Source organism: Marmota flaviventris, chromosome 8, assembly GCF_047511675.1.
Source record: "Marmota flaviventris isolate mMarFla1 chromosome 8, mMarFla1.hap1, whole genome shotgun sequence".
In the NCBI taxonomy this organism is placed as follows: domain Eukaryota; kingdom Metazoa; phylum Chordata; class Mammalia; order Rodentia; family Sciuridae; genus Marmota; species Marmota flaviventris.
This window is the reverse complement of record NC_092505.1, coordinates 44,654,243-44,677,451: the sequence shown is the minus strand read 5'-3', so window position 1 is coordinate 44,677,451 and position 23,209 is coordinate 44,654,243. Positions and strand designations below refer to the sequence as shown.

The 23,209-nt window shown below is 37.8% G+C and overlaps 1 protein-coding gene across 9 annotated transcripts in view; it reads right to left on the bottom strand.

The window, feature by feature from the left end:
- Positions 1–23,209, bottom strand: part of Lpp (LIM domain containing preferred translocation partner in lipoma) — a 655,361-nt gene that overhangs the window by 487,941 nt on the left and 144,211 nt on the right. For 6 of the 9 annotated variants that reach the window (XM_071615170.1, XM_071615174.1, XM_071615175.1 and 3 more), the window contains one exon: positions 3,069–3,132. The exons of the other annotated variants lie outside the window; for them this stretch is intronic. The gene's annotated coding sequence lies outside the window, so the exon portion shown is untranslated. The remainder of the gene's footprint in view (positions 1–3,068; positions 3,133–23,209) is intronic. 9 annotated transcript variants of the gene reach the window in all.

Genomic DNA, 23,209 nt, shown 5'->3' with positions numbered 1-23,209 from the left:
ACATGACCCTATGAATATTGGGAAGAGAAAGAGCAATTTAAAGGAAGAGATTTCTCAACTAAAGCAAAGATACAATTATGAAGTGAAAAGAAGAAACCACAGCCCAGGACTGGCGACCACCCCTTAGACAAATTGGATTCCCGCCCCGACCCCAAAATCTCCACCTCTGAAATAGAAAAATTGGTTAGATTGAGTCTTGAAGTCCCCTCTGGCTTTAATGTTTTGACACTTCCTTACAGGTCCAATTATTCACCCTAGAATAGTGAAACAACAGAAGAGGAACCTCCTCCTCCTCCTAATGGTGTTAACAGCAGTGCTGGTACCAGGTCCTCTGAAAACAAAGCCTCGAATAATATCATAGAGAGGAAAAGGTGAGTTTATTCTGCTTTCTAGCTTGAAATTAGCTGACACTGGAACTAGAGGACAACCGGGGTATAAACAACAAATGAAGGGACATATACCCTTCAAATCACTAAGTGCTTTTGTAGTACATCAAAGAAATAAAACTTAAACAGAAGAATATTTTCACACAGAGCTCGGGAATAGTCATTGGATTTGGGAAACGTGGCAGCAGAGGGGAGAAGGGACTGACAAGGAAATAAAATAATAGAGAATAGAACATTTAACTAGAAGAAATGCCATGGTCAAGTGGATCAGCTCTGTATATTGTTAGATGCTGAAACAGACCTCAGACAGGGAGGAAGACTTGCCCAAGGAGACCATCACTGACAACAGGGCTTAGATTAGAAGCAGCTTCTCAGGGTTTCTGACACATAAAACATTGATTCAATCTCAAAAACAATGAGATTCTATCCAAGGTAACTAAAGAGGTAAGTTCATTTCTAACTACTGCCCCTGCCTTCCCTTCAAAATAAATTAAGAAATAAATAATTGTCTTTAAGGCAAATGAGGGCTGTTTCCCCAAAACTATAATAAACAATTCACTCTGGCAATCTAGAGAGGCACATGAGAATTAATTAGCTATTATTCATCCTTGTTAATGAATCACCCTGTGGAAATAAGGGGAAAATCAACAGTCTAGAGGAGTCCAGAAGCCTGTCCTTGTTCTAGAACAGATCTTGCCTATTAAAGAACATGAGGTATCAACTCTAAATAGTAAACAGGGTATACCATTTCAGATTCCATGGAGTACAGCTTTAAATAGATTTGGTTTGGAAATGGGACAGGGAACACAAACGACGCAGTTAGTAGATCAACACTGAAAACAGAGAAAAACAATGATTATACTCATTAAGTGGTTACCTGTTGACACCTCTACTGTCAGGCCTAATGATTTATTTAAACTGTTATTCTTTCTCCACGACTGCCACTGATGTCATTAATTACCACAGATTATTCTATATTTCCACAATATGCCCCCAGAACATTTACCTCCCCACCTTTCTCAGCCTATTTGAGAAGTTTCTATCCTTCCTTCCTGACCAGCTCCTACCTCCAAAAGATACATTTGAGATTCACAGGTAGATAGATAAATGGGTGAGTGGGGGAATTGGCCAGACAGACAAAATTCCTCTCTTTCAAGCAGATTTTGGAATATTTCATGGCTTGCTTAAGACACCTTTTGTAGTTTCAAGATGGACTTCAGTGGAGAAAGGGGACAGAGTTAACCATTTTTCAAAGTTTATCCTATTCACATTTAACAGCTAGCATCTGGAGGAAGGTTCTGCAGTTTCTAAACGAACAAGCTCTGCCTGTGAGAGCTATCAAAACTGTGAACAGAGATGCCTACAGGACATTCTTTTCTGATATATTTGTCTGTGAAAATAATGCATTGAAAAGGAGTTTTTGCAGGGACATTTTGTGGATTACACTGAGACTAAATGATTGGGCAAAAAATATTCTTTAATTTTTGTCTATACCTTCTTCTTAATAATACTCTCTTTTGTAGGCATGAGGGAATAAAAAATCTAAAACCACAAGTGGGTGCTATGTCTGATTTAATTATAGAAGTTTCCCAGTCCATACACCATCCACCTGTTTGTATATGGTATGTTATTTTTTTTAAAATACATAATGAATGTTAGCTTTGAAAATTGCATTAACCTAACACCATAATTCCCACTCGATTCCAAATTGCTAAGTCCTACAATTGGGGAAAACCACTTATGGGGAAAAACCAACCAACCTCAGATTTTCCAGAGGCCTATGCAACTAAACTCATATATTTGCAGTTCAAGGTCATGGATTGATATATATCCATGACATGAACAACATATTAAGGAGAACTAATCTTTAAAAAACATGAAATGATGATATTACCTCTTCCACCAAGTTCATTCTAACTACATTAAGCAACATCCTGTTGACTACTTCTCCTTTTCTTTAAGACTTCTAAAAAAAAATTACACAGGAGAGCTCACTAGGAGGTGCAGCTATCAGCAAGTTAGCTGCAAGAGAAAAAAAAAATCACACTGCAAATCATACAACTATGACACTTCTTTAAAAATGATTTCCTGACACTGATCTCCATTTCTTGGCAAACTCAGGATCAATGCATTCATGTGCCAAAGGCCTACCTCCCTTGCCTGGGTCCCCAGTAAAGTGGTATGCCATTTAATGGGTCCTGGGCTTCAAAAGACTTTAACTCATAATCTGTGTGCTTGGGATTTTGTTGCTGTTTTTATTGCAACATTGGATTATATTTTTTTGAGATGATTTGTTGGGCAGATAGAATATTCTTTGGTCCCATCAAAGACAGGTAATTATGATATCGTAATATTGTGAAAAATACATTTGATGAAGGGCGAGGAGACTAAGTGAAAAGTTCTCCTGCCACATACTAACTGCAGATGCCATAAAACAATAAGAACATTCTAGTATACAACATATTACACATAATTAAATACTCATTGAATCTGAATCATGATTATCCAGATAACCATGCTTTTAGTATTGAACCTTAAGATGTAGGAATTTTAAAAGAAAATTAATTAGGAAGACATAAATGGAAGGCAGGTCACTGTCTTGGACATCAACCTTGTGCATTATTGGCCCTGATGCCTCTGAGCCTTTGTTTTCTGAGCAAGAAGTCACCATGCCTCTCTTACCTCAAGCAGGTGACTCTTGAAGCAGACAGCAGACAGGAGGTTCAGCCAACCGAAGTGCTAGTGCCTGTCAATGAAGTAGGTAGAAGTTACTCTTGAGCTCTAAGTATATTTCTCTTCATCAATAATCATAACCTCTCATATCTGCACAGCAGTTTCTTGTTGTGCAAAACATTTCCACATTCATTTTCTCATTTCACACCACAGCAACTGATGAAGAAGCACAAAGGGATTATTCTATTCTAAATGAGGGAACAAGAAGGGACAGAAAGGAGGAGAGGAAACTAACATCTCTCACATAATTAACTTCACAAATAGTGTGTGAAATGGCCTTTACTGCACAACATTTACAGATGTGGAAACTTAAGTTCAGAAAAAGTGCGTTAACTTACCCACCATTGCACAGTACTTAGAACATGGCAGAGTGGGAATTTGAAACCAGAGGTTCTGCTTGCTGGTTCAGTGATCTATCTTTTCCAAAAATCTTAGCTTTTACTATGTTATGTGGATGGGAAAAATCCAAACAACTCATTGATTTGGTCCATAAGGCTTGGTATAGCACCGAGCATCAATGTCCTCACATGTAAATTAGGTTTATAATATGTAATTCACAGACGAAATTGCCCTGTGTTAAACTTTTTCTGGAGAGTTTTCCTCCATCATTCCTTATCTATAAAGGTAGTATACAAAATGATGACATTTTTCCAATGTTTATATGATTAAAATATAATGTTATAAGCACACGATGATGGAAATTGTCTCTGGGTTGGGTATTGAATTCACGCGCGCCTTGTGTTTTTAAACATATCATATTACTGTCAATTTCACATGACCTCACCTAACAACAAAAAGCACAAAGATTTTTTGTTCTGAAAGACAAAACATCCAAAACAAACAAACAAACAAACAAACAAATCAAATGTCCCCTCAACCCCCAAAAAGCAAGAGTCACAGCTTCAGGTGAAAGACCCACTGATGAATCACACATCATTTTAATATTTGTGCCTATAACTATGCCTTAGGTTCAGAGATGTAGACTCCAACAGAATGGCAAGAACAAAGTTGAACATATCAATTTATTGAAAAGCATAAGCCCTCTGGGAAGTTTTATTAAAATGTCCAATTTTCCTAAAGTATTCATGATTAAGAAAAGAATATGTTTGATAAGATGTCCTGTAAGAAACTCATAATCTGCTACCAGAAGCTAAACAGTAATCACCTTTTAACATTATATTTTATTTTATAGTTTGGTAAATATTGCATATGGTCCTTATGAATCAAATCATCCTTACTATGTAACACCAATGAGTACCCCAATTGTATATCTGTGGTCCAACCAGAAGGTGACACATTACTAAGCTGAGATAGAAGGAAGGATCCAAGCAGGGTTACCATAACCACTTTCTCAGATCTCCCCAATGAAGTTTCATAGATGCAACATCTCAGGCAAAGTGTAGAAACACAAGTCATAAAACAACAAGAGTCTGCACCAGTGAGTTTTTATGAAGAAGCCTCCATCAATAAATCACATCTTAAGTAGGGGAAATGCTCAAGTCTCCCAGCGATGAACTTCTTCACATGGTTTCAGCCTCACGTGTCCTCAGTAGCTCCTGGGTATTTCATAATGTGATAAAATTCTCCATAACCCATAAAAACATCTGGGACAATTGGCAAATCTCAACCTATCCTCTCAGTAATGAAGTCAGATATCCTCTGCTGCCTCTGTACACTACAGGACTGCTGACCAGACCTGGCATGGCTGCAGCCCTTGTCAAATCACCTTCCTCTCCAAGGAAAATATTCTCACCTCCAGAAGTGATTTCAGCCAAAAATAATCAAACTTGCAAAAGTTCAACCTATTAATTGGAATCCATGCAAAGCAAAACTCATGAAACCCTAGTTGAGACTGCTAGAGGATTATTAATAATATCTGTTGTATTTTATAAAATAAAGGGCATAATACATGAAGCTCAGACAAAAGAGAGAAAGAGAGAAGCAAGAGAAATGACAGGGAGTAAAGAAAAAGGAGAAAGGAAATGAAGAACATGGTAAGCGTAGAAAGCAGAGAGACCTGTTTTTCACAAACCATGGTATCTTGAATCGATCACCACACCCCATGAAAGACAAGTTTTCTGCAGCATAACCTTTAGCCTGATGAACCTAATATAATGAACAAAAGGTCTAAGTGGCATTACACCAGCATAAAGATAACTCACGATGTGTGATATTTTAAGTGCTGTAATATAGCTGAGCAATAAGACAGAGCCCTGTAAAAACTTCCATTAGAGCCAATAAACTGGAAACCTTCTAACTCTGCTATCTCAGATGTTCTTCCTTGATGGGGTATTAATATGAATACAACAGTGGGGTGGAAAATTAAGGACCTGTGTTCTGGTTTTAGCCCTAAAATTCCCAAATATTTTGAATCTAAGTTGTATGAAATGTACATTTTTGTGTTTCTCTCATCATAGGTCTTGACCATGTTATCACTAAACCACAGTGGAAAGACCAAGAATTATTTTATCTAGCTTTTGTGCATTTTCCTATGTTTCCCATGGAAGTAGTAGCAGGAGAATTACTTAGTCTAAGATTTGTTTAAATTAGATAGTGCCATAATTTTAAACCTGGAAGTCTGACCCCACAGAAGCAATCAAAATTTTAGGTTAATAAACAGGCAGATATTAGGTTAATACACAGGCATTATAAGAAAATATGGAATGTCCTGCACTCCAGTCCTCAAATCCCAAAGGAAGAACATTTTTAAATGCACTCTCTCACCTGCCACCCTAAGATACTTATCAAGAATACAACATATTCCATAGCTTATGAATGATTTGGTTGTCTCATTAAAGTAATGTTTGTCAGTATTTAATTGCTTCCCTCCCTGATTTTAATTTCCTCACCTGTCAGCATCGATCAGAGGCACTGAAATCATCTGACACACTGGCTGATTGTGTTAAAATTAATCAGATTTTTAACGCGTAAATTGCTTTGGCCTAAAGGTAATGTTCAACTTCTTAATGTGATATTTATAAGGGTTCTATCAATGGAACTTATAATCTAGAAATTAAATGAGAGACTTCAGGAATCCCAAGTGGAAAGATAAGTTCATGGCCCAACTTCAACACTGAACCTTAAAAGATGTGTGTGTGTGTGTGTGTGTGTGAGAGAGAGAGAGAGAGAGAGAGAAATACATATATGTATTTATGCGCCATCACCAAGTACTCACTGAGCAATATTACAGTACCTTCTAACATGCACTTTGGGGTAATCAGAGAAGAGTAAGACATGAAACTAAAAAGGTTTCAGGGCTGGGGTTGTGGCTCAAGTGGTAACTTGCTCACCTGGCATGCATGGGGTGCTGGGTTCGATCCTCAGCATCACATAAAAATAAAATAAAGATGTTGTGTCCACTGAAAACTAAAAAATATTTAAAAATTCTCTCTCTCTCTCTCTCTCTCTCTCTCTCTCTCTCTCTCTCAAAAATAAAATAAAATAAAATAAAAATAAAAAGGTTTCAAACTCAAAAAGCTTGGACAACCAGGTAAGAATTAATTAAGTTGAACTCACCTTGACAAAGTAGCTGCCAATCTGGTCACTCAAAAGTTACATCTTACATCAACAATAGTTACCAGCTATATACATGCCCTTTCTCACAGAAAAATGATGTAATTCTTCACTGCAACCCAGTGAGGTACAATTAGTGTTATTACTAGTAGTAATAAGAATCTTCTTGTTTAATGAAAAACAATGCCGAGGCACAGAGAAGCAAAAGGACTTTTTCCTAGACATCTGGTTAAGCATAGACCTGGTCTTATAAAAAAAAAGTAAAGCCAGATAATACAGCATGATCACTTTGAAAAATTAACTGCAAACCTCCCACATAAAATTATTCAGTGTTAATTCTTGTGCTAATATCTATCAGAAACAGCACTTAAGATACTCAGGAAACCCTCAAGCACTACACATTTTTACAAGAATTGTACGAGTCCTAGCATCATGAGATTATTTTTATGCATTTACGTTTGTATTCCTACTTGGAAATGTAGAATATTCATTAAAGTAATAACTGGGTCCCCGCAGTGAGCCCATACTAACACATCTATCTTGAGAAGTTATTCTGCTGATCCTAAGGCTCCTAAATTGAGCAGAAGAATGGGAGATTTGGGATGCACACAATGGGTAGGGTTTGCTGAGAGTAACAAACATAATTTAGAGGTTGTTTCTAACAAAAACAGCCTGTAACAAAACATAACCAAACCCCAATGAGTTTCCTGTCTTTCTCATAGATTTAGAGCCCCTACTTAACCTTAATAGTCTCCTCTGATGTGAAGTTTTTCCAGATCCAAAAATGTTGGATGAAGCAATTTTCTTAAGACCACCATAACATCCAGTTATACATACAGACCACTAAAATTACCACATTGATTTATCACTTTTAGTTGATTGTGCATCTTTAAGAGAGGTACCTTGACTAATAGATTCTTGAATTATAACCCCAAGTTCAAAATTTAGTCCTTTAGTAGATACTTCAAAAAAAAAAAAAAAAGGTGATTGAATGAGACACATGAACAAGGCATTCCCTGTACCCCCTATAACACTTAGCCCAACGAATACCTGATGAGATGTGCTTAGTCAATTGTTTGTTGAACTGAAACTAATCGAACATTTAATTTTTAAAAAATATACAACTAAATTATTCCAAAATTTATTAGGTGAGATATTCAGCGAGGAGCAAAGCAAGCTGAGCCAACCATTAACCATCAGAAAGACCTGAACAGTTTAGAAATTTCATGTAGAGGAAAACGGTATCTACCAAGAAAATAATGTTTTACATGAAAATAAAAAAGTTCTACATAAAAATAGAAAGAAAACAAATTTAGAGATGATGAGGATTTTTACAGGAGTACAGGTATTGATAAAATCCAGAAAGGGAGAGAAAGAGGAAGAAAGGGGGGGGGGGGGGGGGGCTCTTGAAATAATGAATTTTAAGCACCAATTACATGTATATTAAAAAAAAGGTGGGGGATGGGGGGCTGTGGCTGTGGCTTAGTGGTAGAGCACTTGCCTCATATGTATGAGGCACTGGGTTCCATGCTCAGCACCACATAAAAATAGATGAATAAAGATACTGGGGGCTGGGGATGTGGCTCAAGTGGTAGCGTGCTCGCCTGGCATGCGCGCGGCCCGGGTTCGATCCTCAGCACCACATATAAACAAAGATGTTGTGTCCGCAAAAAATGAAAAAAAATAAATAAATATTTAAAAATTCTCTCTCTCTCTCTCTCTCTCTCTCTCTCTCTCTCTCTCTCTCAAAAAAGATATTGTGTTTACCTACAACTAAAAAGAAAAAGAAAAAAGAAGAAAGAAGGGAGGAAGGAAAAGAGAGAAAAGGTAAAGAAGAAAGAAAGAAAGGGAATCATTGGAATCACTAGATACACCAAACAAAAATCCGTTCGTCCAGATAAGTGACATTTATAGTGGTTACCAAGTTTGGAAAGGAAGGTGTGTAGGTAGGAAAATGGGCACATATAGCTCAAAAGATACAAAGTAGCAAATCATAGGATGAACAAGTTGAAATGTAATGTAAAACCTGGACTATAGTTAATAATGATACACTATGTTTGGGATTTTTGTTAAATGGGTAGACTGTAATTGTTTTTGTCCCAAGAGGGAAAAAATAGATGACTGTGAGATGATGGATATGTTAATTTGTCCCTCTATAGCAACCATCTTACTATACATGCATCTCATCCTGTTGTATACTTTAAATATACACAAAAAAATACAAAAAAAGAAAACAAACTGCATTCAAAAAAATTAAAAATAAATTTTAAAAAGTAATTTTACTAACCATATTATGTTTCAGCAACTGGGTAAAGCAAGCTACATACATTTATCCTTAAAAATATTCTTGGAAGTCATTATGATGTCCACTTTGAATCTGGGGAAACCGAGGCTTAGAAAGACGAACTGGCCTCATCCAGTTCACATACATCTAATAAGTGTGGTACTAAAAATCATAACCCAGCTGGCAGACCCAAACCTTCTTACTGTTTCCACTACGGGCTTGAAAGAGGCCCAGATAATTGGAAGACATGGTAAAAATCCAGAAAATGATGCAGAAATGGTGAAAGCACAAAGGTTATGACCATCCCTGGCTTTTCCTTAGATGTAAGTAGCAAGGCCAAGTCTGAAGGAGGAGAGAAAGCAGATGGGGGAATTCATGCTCTCTTCAAGTATTTGAGGACATCTCATGTGTGAGCCATACTGTACTCTTCCAAAATATGCTAAATATTAGAAATAATGAGGTTGAAATGATGGAAAGTTCAGTTTCATGGCCATACAAAGAAAAAAAAAATTAAATGAAGCTGTCCACCAACTGCCTTACAGAGAGCTGGAAGTGTTCAAGTTGAGGCCAAACAGCCATCTGTCAGACAAGGCACATGTGATATCTGGCAGTGGGAGGGAGTGTGCAGAAAAAGATGGGCATTGGTATTCTGTGTTTCAGAGTTTAGCAGCACAGTAGTGGGAGAGAGACAACAGCTCAGATCTCTAGATAAAAATCTGAAGGATGCCCTCCAAAGAAAAGAACGCTGGGTAAAATCCATTCAACACCTCCTCAGGGCTTCTATGATTCACTAAGCGTGAGACAGTCCCAACCTTCGGAAGCCTAAACAAGACAGGAAACACATTTGAAGGGTTCAGTCAGCTACCACTAGACTTACACACTGCTAGAAAAGACCACACTTAACAGAGAATGAAGAAGAGGACAAAATGGTTTGCAGGAAACATCAATTTTGTAGAAAGAAAAAGTCATTAGAGTTCCAGGACTAGAACTGCTAATGCACAAGGGTAAACTAAAGGTTAAATGGGATTGTTCCTCGGGGGAGCCAAGAAAGACATGGATGAAGGATCAGGAAGAAGCTAATAAAACCTGACTCAAAAAGATCACAGGTGGAGAAGACAAGTGAAAGCTGAGTGAGAAGAAAGAAAAGACGGGGTCTTGCGTAAGAATATCCAACTTGTTTGAAAATAAGAGAACAATACAGTCGAGGTTCTGCAAGCCTTTCACACGTTACCAGATTTGCTCACAAATGTTCACACACAGAGGCCCCCACAACCCTAGCTCCCCCAGAATACCACTCTAAAATGGAAGAGAGGTGTTAAAGGGAACATATGACATCTGGGTCCAATTCTATTGCCTTTCTCAGCCTTCTTCATTACAATTTCAGAGTGTGACTAGTTTTACTAAAGAAAACAGATCCCCCCACCAAATATTAACCATAACTAAAAGCAAAGGTAAGAGACATATTTATTGGGCAAATTCCCTCCTGAAGGATAGGGAAAGAGGGGGTGAGAAAGAGGAAGGGGGAAGAGAATAATGGACGGGGGTGTTCAGGGAAACGACATGTAGGAATATGAAAATGATAGCAGTATGTAGAACTTTCTTTCCTATAATTTTACCTAATTTAATCCAGAAAAAAAAAATGGTCCCTTCAACCCAAACTCATGGACTCTTTTTTCCCCCCTACAGATAAAACCTGAGTTTTATCCAGAAAATGAACAAGGAGTCACGGGATCCTGTCACTTTCCTCAGGCTTGGCAAAGAAAACACCTGTTCTGTTTAGAACTACCCTGGTTGCCACTGCAAAGCAGAAGAGAACAGAGTGAATGAAGAGCAGGGAAACTGTTGAAAGTGTGTGACAGTTTGAAAAAAAAAAATAGAATTAAACCTAAATGAGTCAATACGTATGTACATTTGTCATCATCATCTTCAAGAAAGAAGTTTGGAGGCCAGGCACGGTGGCACACACCTCTAAGCCCAGCAGCTCGGGAGGCTGAGGCAGGAAGATTGCAAGTTCAAAGCCAGCCTCAGCAACGCAGTGAGGCCCTCAGCAACTCAGCAAGACCCTGTCTCAAAATAAAATGTAAAAAAGGATTGGGGATGTTGCTCAGCGGTTAAGCACCCTTGGGCTCAGTTCCTTGTAGAAAAGAAAGAAAGAGACGTAAGAAGAGAAGAGAAGAGAAAAAAGGAAAGAAGTTTGGAAATATTTACCTTGAAATTCCTGAAACTGAACCAGGAATCAAAAGGATTAAATAAATAAATAAATAAAAAGAGGAATTCACTAGCAACTGGGTTCTTGCCCAGCTTTGTCACTATTCATGCCACCACCCTAAGCAGGTCTCCTTCCACTCTCCTCTCCTGTATAATAAAAAGACTGGATTGTTTTTATCAATTTTAACATCTTTGTTGAGATATCATTAGCATACAAAAGTTACAGATATTTACTTTATATGACCTGATGTTTTTGATATAACTACATGTGGATTGATCACTTCTATATAATTGCCAATTTTTGTTTATTTTTTATTGATGCATCATAATTATACATAAATAGGATTCATTATAGCTTACTCATACATGCACATCAATAATCTCATGGTGTGTGTGCATGCAGTGGGGAGATTCAAGATCTGTTATCAAACTTCACATATTCAATAGTTTAACTATCATTTATTCTATGCTGTACATCTTCCCAATGCCCTTCCGTCCAGCCCCTGAACACCACTATCCTGTACTCTGTTCCTAAGATTGACTATTTAAACTCCATATGAAAGAAAGATAGTGCAGTATTTTTCTCTTCCATGCTTATTTCACTTAACATAATGTTCTACAGCTCCAACCATGTTGTTTCAAGTGTCAGAATTTTCATCTTTTTTAAAGTTGAACAATATCCCAAAGTGTGTTTTATAGGTGAGTATGTGTATGTGCACAAACCACTACAACATGTGAATAGATAAAGAACATATAGTTTATATACACAATGGAATAGTATTCAGCCATAAAATCTTGTCATTGATGACAACCTGGATGAACCTAAAGTTTACTTACGCTAAGTGAAATAAGTCAGGCACAGAAAGACAAATACTGCATTATCTCACTCACTCTTAGGTGGAATTTTTTAAAGTAGATCTCATAAACATAGTGGAGCAGCAGTTGCCAGAGGCTGGAGACAGCAGAGAGGAGAGAAGCTGGGGAGAGTTTGGTCAATAGGCACAAAGTTATAGTGAGGAGAAATAAGTGCTGGTATGCTCTCTACAACAGGGTGAGTCAAGTCGATAATGATGTGTTTGATATATTTTTTGAAGTAGCTAGAAGAGAGGATTTTGAATGCTTCACCCCAAAGAGAAGATAAATGTTTGAAATGATAGAAATGCTAATTATCCTGATTTGATCATTACGCATTATACATGTGTCAAAATACCACAATGTGCCCCCTAAATTTGTACAATCCTTATGTGTCAATTAAAAAAAAAATAAAACAAACCCAAAAGGTCCTGGGTTCTATCAGTGGCCTCTAATGTGTGATCCATATATATGTCAGGGTTCTCAAAACCTTTCCAGAAATCTACCAGTTCAAAACTATTTTTATCATAATGCTAAGACGCCATGAGGTTTTCACACTGTATTGACTGACATTTCTGCTAATGATAAAAAGACAATTGTGGGTAAAACTGTTGGAGTTTTGATATGAATCAAGGCAGCAACACCAAACTGAAGTGGTAGTCACTGTATTTCTCACAACAGGACACATACAGTTAAGCTGGACAGAGAGCCAGTTTCACTTAAACCGTCCCAATGCATTGAAAAAATATTAATAGTTATACTCTATGTATATAAAATATGTCAAAATACATTCTACTGTCATGTATAACTTAAAAAGAAGAAACACAAAATTTAAAAAAACAACAGTATTAAATCTCTATCTTTGAATACAAATCTTCTTAATATTCCGTATGAGGAAATGGAAAGTATCCATGAAGTACCTCAGCTAAATATCCAACTACAATAGTTATTTCCAAGAAATGCTGGATTTGACAGCTGCTAACTTACCAATCCTTCCAGGGAACATCATTTTACTTGAAACAATGACTGACACATTACAGTTGTTTAAACTTAGGTTTTTCCAGACATTTTCTTACAAATAAACCATGAAAGCCTATCATTTAGAGGAAAACAACTAACAGGATTTGTTGCCAATAATAAGATTCAAGTTTTAAAGTGAAAATTATAATTTTGAAAACCTCACATATATTAAGGTGTACTTAACATCTTCCTAATACAACAAATACTTTCTTGACGAAATTGGAGGTAAAATTATTGAAAATTATCTTTTTTTCTCATTATAGAATAAAATACGTCAATGTATGGAAGATCTGCAGAACTCAGTGAACCTTTATCTTCCAAATGACCAATCCACAATGTGACAAAATCAAAAGAAGAGAGCCAACCAAAGTGAAAATTAGACCAATGGATTGAATACAACAGAGATTCAATGTGACTTCACATTCCACACTGGAATTAACCTTTATAAGCTACACATTTTTTTTTCTTAGTCGTTGTCAAAACTGTCAAATTTTGGTATAATATCTAAAAAGAAAATCCACCATTACCTCCCTTTTTCCTTTTTTCCTAACCAGATAGTTAGGCGAGGCTGGATTTCTTTATGAACTTGAATCAAAAATATGTATCCTAACTCATTAAATACAGAATCCAGATAAGACTTTTCTCACTGATTTTGTTTTCAAAAATGTACATATATATTTTTATATATGGGTATTTTTTATTAAGATATCTTTGATTTCTACTAAGTTCCAATATGGCATATACCAATAGTCATAAATAAATAAAACCCATTTTTAAGAAACTAATCTAGAGATATAACCATTGAGCTACACAGGATTTATGCCCCCTCTCTGCCCATCACTAACTTTCAGTTCTAAAACCCATAGGAAAGATGGAATGGCTCAGCTCTACTTTCACATCCTGCTACCTGTTCATCATTATGGAACCATCACTCCAGGGAGCCTCTGGAAACACTGAAACACCTGTATGACTTCACCAAGAGTAGATCACAGGTTAGTTTTTAAAAAAAAAATTCACTGGTGCCTTCCATAGGGTAAGCAGTGGTTAACAGGGCACCTGGATCAGAATTACTACTTAGGATTACTACTCTTGATGAAGATGCAAAATCTCTCTGAGCCTGTTTGATATAAAATGAGAATGACAGTGAGACTACTTCATAAAAAATTGTGTAGACCTGATGAAATAATTTATTAAAGAGTTTACTATGCACACTCGCTAGCTAGCATATATTAAGCCCCCAGTAAATCTTTTAACCATTGTTATTGTAACTATGATGTTTCTTACCTGCCAAAAAGTATATGTTCAAGGCAAAACAAAGGCAGTCTAACTGAATATTCTCAGAAGCTCAAAATCTATCTCAGTTGCCAATTCATTTAGTGAGATGACAAAAGGGAAGGAAAATTACCCAAGAGTGTTGTTGGCTTCTCACCTCAAGAGCAGAACAATCAGTCTATGGCCAGGAATGAAATCACAGTTATAAGCATGACCCAGCAACTATGCAAGTTCCTAAACTTTAGGTGACAAAATGGGCAAGTAGTGCAGACCCAACATGGTTCCCAGCACTGTGTTGACAAGACAGAGGATGACAAGGAAGTGAGGATTCAAACCAATTCCTGATAAGATTTTCCCCCACTTTGGGCAAAAAAAAAAAAAAAAAAAAAAAAGTCATATTTCATTTTATCTTTTTACCTCACTGAAACTCTAGAAGGAGAAAAAGTTGAGTGTGCTGGTGCACACCTATAATCCCAGCTACTCAGGAGGTTGAGGTAGGAGGATCTCAAGTTCAAGGCTCTTAGTTACTTCTGTAACTAAGCAAGGCCCTGTCTCAAATAAAAATAACAACAACAACAAAAAGATCTAAAAGGAATGTGGTTGGGGGAAAAATAGGATGCTTGTCAATCTGAGGTCAGAGCCAAAGAAAAAAAGGATGTTCTCATATTACTAAGAATAGATTAGAAGCAGGACAGAGGGAAGAAGCCCCTTGAAAAATTCCTTTAAATTAGAAATCTATCCTGAGGAACAGACATATGCACACTTACCTACAATTTCTTTATAAATATATTGAGTTAATCATTAATTACAGTGGCAAGGCCCAATTTCACTTTTAATGGAAAAAGCAGAATGCCCCTTTATTTCACTCCATTTCATCAACTTTAAGTATAACCACTTCAAAGCGGCAATACCTTCAAAGCATGATAAGACTTTAATGGTTGATTTAATAGAATGATGTAAGTTATACTTCCAGCATAATGTATAGGAACCATCATGCCCCCTTAACAGCACTTGGATCTTCAATCAGGAAATTCAATTTTAGCTGCAAAACTATGTTTTGGCAAAAGTGCAATTGAACTCAGTGTACTTGTCACATTTCTAAATATACTCCGGTCACCATGACAACAAGGGAGACTGATGGATTGCTTAAAAGAGTACGGTATATTTAATTGTCAGCATTTTAAACTGACTCAGAAAAATGCTGTGTGATAGGTCTACTCACCATGGTTACTGCCGGCTGAGTCCATAATAATAAAAAGGTTCACATACGCACATTACCGACGTGCGCACAAAGAACGTAAAAGTCGGAAGGCCTGGTATTTCCAACCATGCCAAACGCCAAACTTAAGGCTTTAGAAAAGATTTGTTCTCATTAAGTTGCCACTCAAAAACCTCTCTCCCAGCACGGTCGGATGAATCCGAGGCTCTACATCTACATTCAGGGCCACTAGAACAAATCCTAAATCAGCTCCAGTACCTGATTCCTTCTCCTGGGTGAAAACTAAGAAAAATTTGAGGGTATTTTCTTCAGAAACGTATCTGAAATAGAAAATGAGAGAGAACTCTTTGTTCTTTCTTTTCATATAGTCACACTTCCAAATGATAACCTACTAGGAGCCAATCATTTCCTTAACCAACACTTCCTGCTCAAAGATCTTCCACAGTTTAGTGACAGAGATGAAAAAGTCACCCCTCAAGGAGCTAGCATCCTAAGACAAGAGGAAAACAAAAAGATAAACAAATAACCCATTAAGGAAAAAGAAATAATCAAAATGAAATGATCCAGTAAATCATTTTATTTATTATACACAATACCCAGCATGTAGCAGGCACTCAGGAAATCTTCATCATGATTATTAAAACTAAACTATCTCTCACCAAAACAGTTTGCAATGTATATAAATCATGCATCCAGAGAAACTTTGTTACTAGACAGAATATAAAACAAGATCATGGGCAAGGGATGGAATGCAGGAGGGTGTGCCACTTTAGTCAAAGATTAGAAAGACATCTAATAATATGACATTTGAGCTAATGCTTACATCACAACTCCAAGCCAATATAGTATAAAGACAGAGGTAGGTCAGGTGGGGACAAGCGTGGTTTACAACCTGGGCCAAAGGTAGGCCAGTGTGTCTATAGCTTACTGAGTAAGTAAAGTGATGAGGGTGTGAGATAACCCATCTCATAGGGCTTTGCAGGCCACAGAAAGATCTTTTTGATGTTTCTAGTCACCACAGAAGCCTTTGTGTGATTGGGGATGGGGGGCAGTGTATGTTGGATATGATCCAATGAACAATTTTAGATCTTACCTTGTGGGGTAGAGAAGGGTCACAAGGGGAAAGAGAAAAAATGTGGAGACCAGGGTCAAGGTAATGAACTGCAATTTTGATTGAGGTAGATATAAAAGAGGGGAGCAAAAGCATGTACACTTGAGCATAAAGGTAGCAAGAATCAATGGACTGAGGCTCCATAACACTGCCGAGAACAGACCCATGACTCAGCAGGTCTGGGCAGGGTGTAGGATATGCTGTTTCTAGCAAGCACCCAGGTGATGCTGCTGCTCTGTGAATCACACCTTGAGAACCAGGACTCCAGGGCTAGTATGGAGAAAGAAACACAACTAGAGCCAGAGGAGAGAGTTTGGCTTAGGGTAATAAGTAGAATACAGGAAAAAATTCAAGAGATGTAGCAAAAAGAAACAACCCAATACTTGGAGACAAATAATCTATAAGTGGAAATTAAAAAAAAAAGACAGTGGTATTGATTTTGAGCTCTTTTTAATGACATTGTTCACTATATAGATAGAACTTCATAGTTTCTATCTATCTAATATTAACCAATATTTCATGTAGTCACTGCCTACCCGTAGGGCCAGGGAAAATAATTATGGTTACAGATAATAATAACTAGAATCACAGTAGCCATTTATTGGAGAACTTGTTCTCTGCTGGGCACATTACAACATGTGCCATCTTCAAGTCTGACAATAACGTACTTTATTTCATTTAACCAACGACAAGCTGAATGCTCAGAGACATTATATAGCTCACCCAAAAGCACTTCTGCTTCAACTGGATTCAAACCCAGGGATGGACACCAAATTCCATGATCTTCTCTTACATTCTGTTTTAAGAAGTTGTAGGAGAATAAGATGTATACTTGGGGCACTCATTCTTAATGTCAGGGTCCCCTTCTAATGTAGGCCTCAAGTCTACAACTGTGAAAGCTTTATCCACACAGTCTAGGAACATGGGAGTGAAGCAGTCAAGGTGAGAAGGCTAGTATACAGCAGAGACATGGTTCATTTGTATCCACAGAAAACAAACCTGGCTTGAGTGCTTCACGGACGTTCACTGAGCTCACACTCAGACTCCCATCTCTGTACTCCTAGTACAGTGCTTTTCCATAGCACCATGTTTACCTTTGATTTTATTCTGGTTGTCCTTTGCAAGTTTTCAACCCAGAAAGTAACTGGCTCTCTACACTAGCAATGTGTTTGGCGTGAGAATGTGAGAAAGAGGCCCTCATTGTGAAGATGCACGGGGAACGGTAATAGATATTGACAAGGCATCAGCAGATAAGAAAGATGAGCTTAGACATTTCCCCAACCCAGGAAGTGGGTAAGAAATGAGCCACAAGATCTTCCTTCTAGTCACCCACAATGTGTTTTCCCAAGATGATTCACAGGTATGGCTCCACAGACCTGACAAAGAGGACCATCTCAGGAAGATGAAAGGATGTTTTTATGCCTGCTCTCTTTTTCTTCTTCTTCTTCTTCTTTTTTTTTTTATTTGTTCCTTCTCGAGTAGTAACTATTAATTGTGCTATGTGGGCAGTACAGAGATGAGTCTACCGGGAAGCCAGTACAAATCCATCAAGCGCTTTTAGCCCAAGCTTTTTAGAAGCAATTGCTTACCACATTTTCACTGCTCTTTTTCTCACAGCTAGAATTAAAGTGGATTTTACCACACAATCACTCCATGCCCTTCTCCCTTACCTCTGAATTGAAGACAGAGGAGGATTATGGGCCTGTCACCAGAAAAATCAGACATGTGAAAAAACCTATTCATTTAGTATTTATAAAGACTAAGTACTGGGCCCTAAGGTAGGTACCCTACATGCATTAACAGATGACAACACTATAAGGCAGATATTGTCCACATTGGACAGATGAAGAGATGAATGTTCAGAGAAGAGGAAGTACTTGTCTAGAGTCATACAACTAGAAAACAGCAGAGCCAGGAAATGAAAACCTAGGTCTTCTGACTCCAAGGCCAACGCTGTCTTTTGCCATTACACAGGTACCTGTATACTTCTGGGAGCACCCACAATCTTCCTTTCAGTTCTACAGGAGAACCAAAGCTTCAAATATTCCCGGAAGTGAGGCTGTATATGAGCAGGAACAAATAGCAATAATGTCATGGTAGATTCTCTGATGGTTGCCCCTGACCAAGATGACATGAGATATAAGTGGTCTCAGAGATCACTGTGAGTCTGGCATGACAATTCTGGAATCACAGAAGCTCTTCAATTTGCTCTGACAAAATAACATCACACAAAGTCTGCACTCACGCCCAGCTCCAGGTCAGGCAATTGAAGGAACACAAACCAAGAAAGCACACCCTAATGGCAGACTGAGAGCCTATCAACCATGTGTTCACAAAGTGCCTGGCTCATTATAAAGTTTAATAAAATAAAATAATTAAAGGAAAATTAATTTAGTCTAAGATTAAACTTGCCCTTTCATTATTATTCCCACATCCTCATATAGGTAGATGTTGAAAAGGATCAAATAACAAGAAAAAGAAGAAGAATCCAGTTTTGAGGCTTTAAGATATAATATCTGAGCCAAGGGGAAGATTAATATATGTAAGCAGCATCCTTCCCTGTCTCCCTTACCCAGAGGGGCGTGAGGTTAAGCATTTCCAAAGATTCTGTATCATAAGCTGAGCTGACAGGCACACCTGATGAGAATGGTAATTAAATCAATGAGTAAATAAACACTTAGCTCAATGTTCTCTATTTTTGGTGGCTGTCTTTAGAAAATGAGTTGCCTTATAAGGGTGGATTTCTCTCTTCCAACAATAAACAATAAAGGGTAGCTTCTCAAAAAAATTTATTTTTCTTTTTTAAAAGTTTCTTGCTTTTCAACAAGTGCTTGCTAGTTAACCACTTTCTATACGTATGTGTGTGGTCTGGGAGAAAATGGATGGTACAAAGAGAAAAACACAATCCCTATTATCAAAGAGCTCAAAGTTTAGTACCTAAGGCCAAGCACAAAATGTTGTGATTTTTTTTTAAGTCAGCAAGTTATGTTCTCAATTATGAAAATACCAAATGTCAGATTCGTCTCCAGTCCAAGCAATAATATGAAATGAGCCAATTCTTCTGAATCAGGCTATTTTTTAATGAAAATTATGACTGTTGAAGCTTTTCCTTTTAATGCCAATATTATTAGAACTCAGAGGAGAAAACAAGGTCAATTTACTATGTTCCATATTCTTCCCAGACTCTAACCCAGCACCATCGAATAGAAATAGACAAATTTTACAATAGTTAACAAAATGCAGGTACTCCCCCAGGCAGACACACTGCTCCCAATATTGCAGAGTTTCTCCTAATGCTACACCTTGGGATCAAAAAATTATAGGACACTATGAAGACAAATGCCAGAGGGGGAAATGGCTCCATCCCATAGGTAAGAATGAGCAAACCAAGAATTACCCTCAAAACAGTTGCAGCCTGCCCACTGTACCCACCGCAATACCCTTTCACTAAGACCATCTCATTTAGGACTTGAGATTCTACCCTCAAACCTTTTGTGGCTTGAAACAGGTTCCTTTTCTAGCTCTAGTCACCAAAACTTCCTCTTGCCAACCCTTCTGTGCATCCTCTGAGAACAGTACAGAATAGGAAAAACTCAAAACAAATGCACAATGCATCAATGCATGAAGCTACTGAGGGGAAAAAAAGAGCCGAGAAACCCTCTCTTTTCCAACCTTCTGGTTTGGGTGCAGAGGTAAGGAAACTTCTGAGCCCTTATCAGATATATATATATATAAAAGAGCACTCCCTCTACCACATTTCATCACTTTGTCCTGTCTAAAGAATTTTGCCTGATGGGTAAATGGTTGACCTTTATTAGTATCACTGTCAGAAGTCAGTGTAAGGGATAGGTGGGGTCCACCTCTCAATCTCCCTACTTTTTGTAATGTCTTTCTTTTCTTTGGAAATTTGGTTTCTGACACAGGTGCCAATCCCTGTGCTGTGTGCTGGATAAGCATGCACAAACCCAGCAATGCGACATGACTCATCCCTCAGGTGGGCCAGGACTGAGAATGGAGGGCAGGGTCCAGCAAGCCTCAACACAGTCCTCAGATGCTATCCATAGGTCCTAATTGAGATATGGGACCCATGCACTTTGGGAGTTTGAGCTTTCCCTCATAATAAAGTTAGAAATTTGAAGACTAATCAGTAAGTTGCAATGGTGTCGGAGTATTAATAGTCCCAGATAACTGGTCTTCCTCGTAAGCATAAAACAAAACAAAACTGGCCACCATCAAGGTTACCATACCATAATTCATATTGAACTCATGCACTCTCTGATATGAATGCTCAAGAAAGATACTTCACCTCTGTGGTAGTGTGCCCAGAAAGCTATGACCCCAGCCTAATCGTGAGAAAGCATACAGACACTGGAACTGAGAAACATGCTGCAAAATACCTTATCATGACATTTCAGAAGTGTCAAAGTCATGAAAAACAAGAGACAAGTCACAGTCTAGAGGAGACTATGAAAATGTGATTACTAAATGCAAAGTAGTATCCTCAACAGCATCCTGGAACGGAAAAATGATAGAGTGAAAAATGGGGGGAATTTAAATAGTTTCACTAGTCAAGTTATACCATGCCATTTTCTTAGTTTTAATAAGCATACTTTGGTTGGGTAACATTAGTGGAAGCTAGGGGAGAGTATATAGGAAATCTCCAACTTGTTTATAACTCCCAGCATCAACAGGTGAACATTCCTGAGGGATGAACAGCCTCACGCTACTTCCAGCCAAACCAAAACTCCATCACGAAAAGAACTGATGACACTGAATACAACAGAAGACATTATATAAAGTGACATGGCAAGTTTTGTTGCTCTTATAATAAATTGAAAGCATTTCAAATGCACTTGATCAGGTTTTTTTTTTTTTTTTTTAAAGCTCACTGGCAACAAGAAATGAGCTGAACTAAACAGTCTTTTTTAATAAGATAAAATAAAACAAAATCATGCAAAAGCCAAACTTGCCAAAAAAGAAATTGGTGACTAAAAAACAACAAAAAAAAATTCCATTAATTGTTGAAATTTTTAATTTTACATTTGGATGGACATTATATAAAGAATCATCTTCCCAAACCTCATTTGAAGGTTTCAAAGATGACACTGGCCCTGTTTTACTGAACAAAAGGGAGCCTCTCTACCTGTGCTCCTGAGAAGGAAAGACACAGTGATGGGTTTCTGGAGATGCAGTGTGCCTGGACTTCTTAGTATCCACCTTGAGAGTTTGGGAAGCTATGTAACCTAACCTGGGGGGAAATCCTTTTCAAAGAACTGTGGTAATTTTATTTATTTCAGATTTTTCCATCAGAATTCAGTTTTTCCTCAACTCAGTTTATCGGACTCACCAAATCAACCAAAGACCACAGAAGAAATAAAAGCAAATCCCAACCATTTTCCGCACATAGGGAGGTGGGTAGGTAGAATAAGAGCTAAAACCATCCCAGCTGAGTCTACAAGCTGAAATCTTCTACCAAACATTAGGGAACGTTCCACTTCATCTCCGAACCCACAGCACTATAACAAAAATATCTACATATTCACATTTTTTTTGTTGTTGTTAATACTAGTTTTAGAAAAATGTTTTCCCTTCAGTGAAGGTACTGAGTGTCATAGAAACCATGTCATGGAGCCCAACTTTTCAGATGAGGAAATGGTGAACCAAAAAAAGAAATGGAATCATCCAAGTTAGCTCCTTCCTATCAGAAACTCTCCTGAGCATTCCTTGAGGTACTCAGACCTTAAATTAAAAAGTCAGGCCCAAAATAATTTCAAAAAAAAAAAAAATAGTACTGTGAGCAAAGTACTATGTAAATAGCAGGGATACAAAGATAGATAAATGAGAAGGATCTTCCTGGCCAGAAGCAGCTTAGGAACCAGCTCCACCCTCCTTGGAGGGCACTGGGAGAGTTTTCTTGGAGAAGGCTCTACCCTGAGGATGCTGTTTTCCCTACAGCCTCCCTGTGTGTGTCTGCCTGTCCTCCCACACTCCAGATATGCAAGTCCAAAGACAGTGCTGGCATTTTTCTAATTGCCGCTTGATGCCTACAGATCATTACTCCACTAGCACATGCCCTCACTGTCCTCCTACCTCCTTCATTTCTCCATTGAGACTTTCAGTCCCTGAGGCCCTCTTTACTCCCTGTGCACCAAGCCCCTTGTGGCTTCTCTGTTTTCCCTGTTTAAGGTGGCGATCCCATGAAGAGCACATTAAGATAACATTTTGGGTATCACTTTGGTACTTGACCTGCCCTGACCTTCCCTGACATTGGATTCACACAACAATATGCTTCCCTAACCCTCACCCCTACTTACTGCTGGACTGTAACACACTAAATATCACTTTAATGAGCTAAGATAACACTAATGCAAAAATAACTTTAATAACAATCCTTTTAATTTACAGTGTAGAGTTAATGAAGCATTCCTTACGCATTACCTCATTTTGATTCTTACAAGATGAGTAAATTAGGACCCACAGAAATGATGCCCATTTAACAGAAAGAGAAGCCAAGTTGCAGAGATGGGAAGTAACCTTTGTCAAGGCCTCACAGGAAACTTTTGGCACTGCTGGAACCACATGTCCTCATACCTGGTACAACTTGCCTTTCA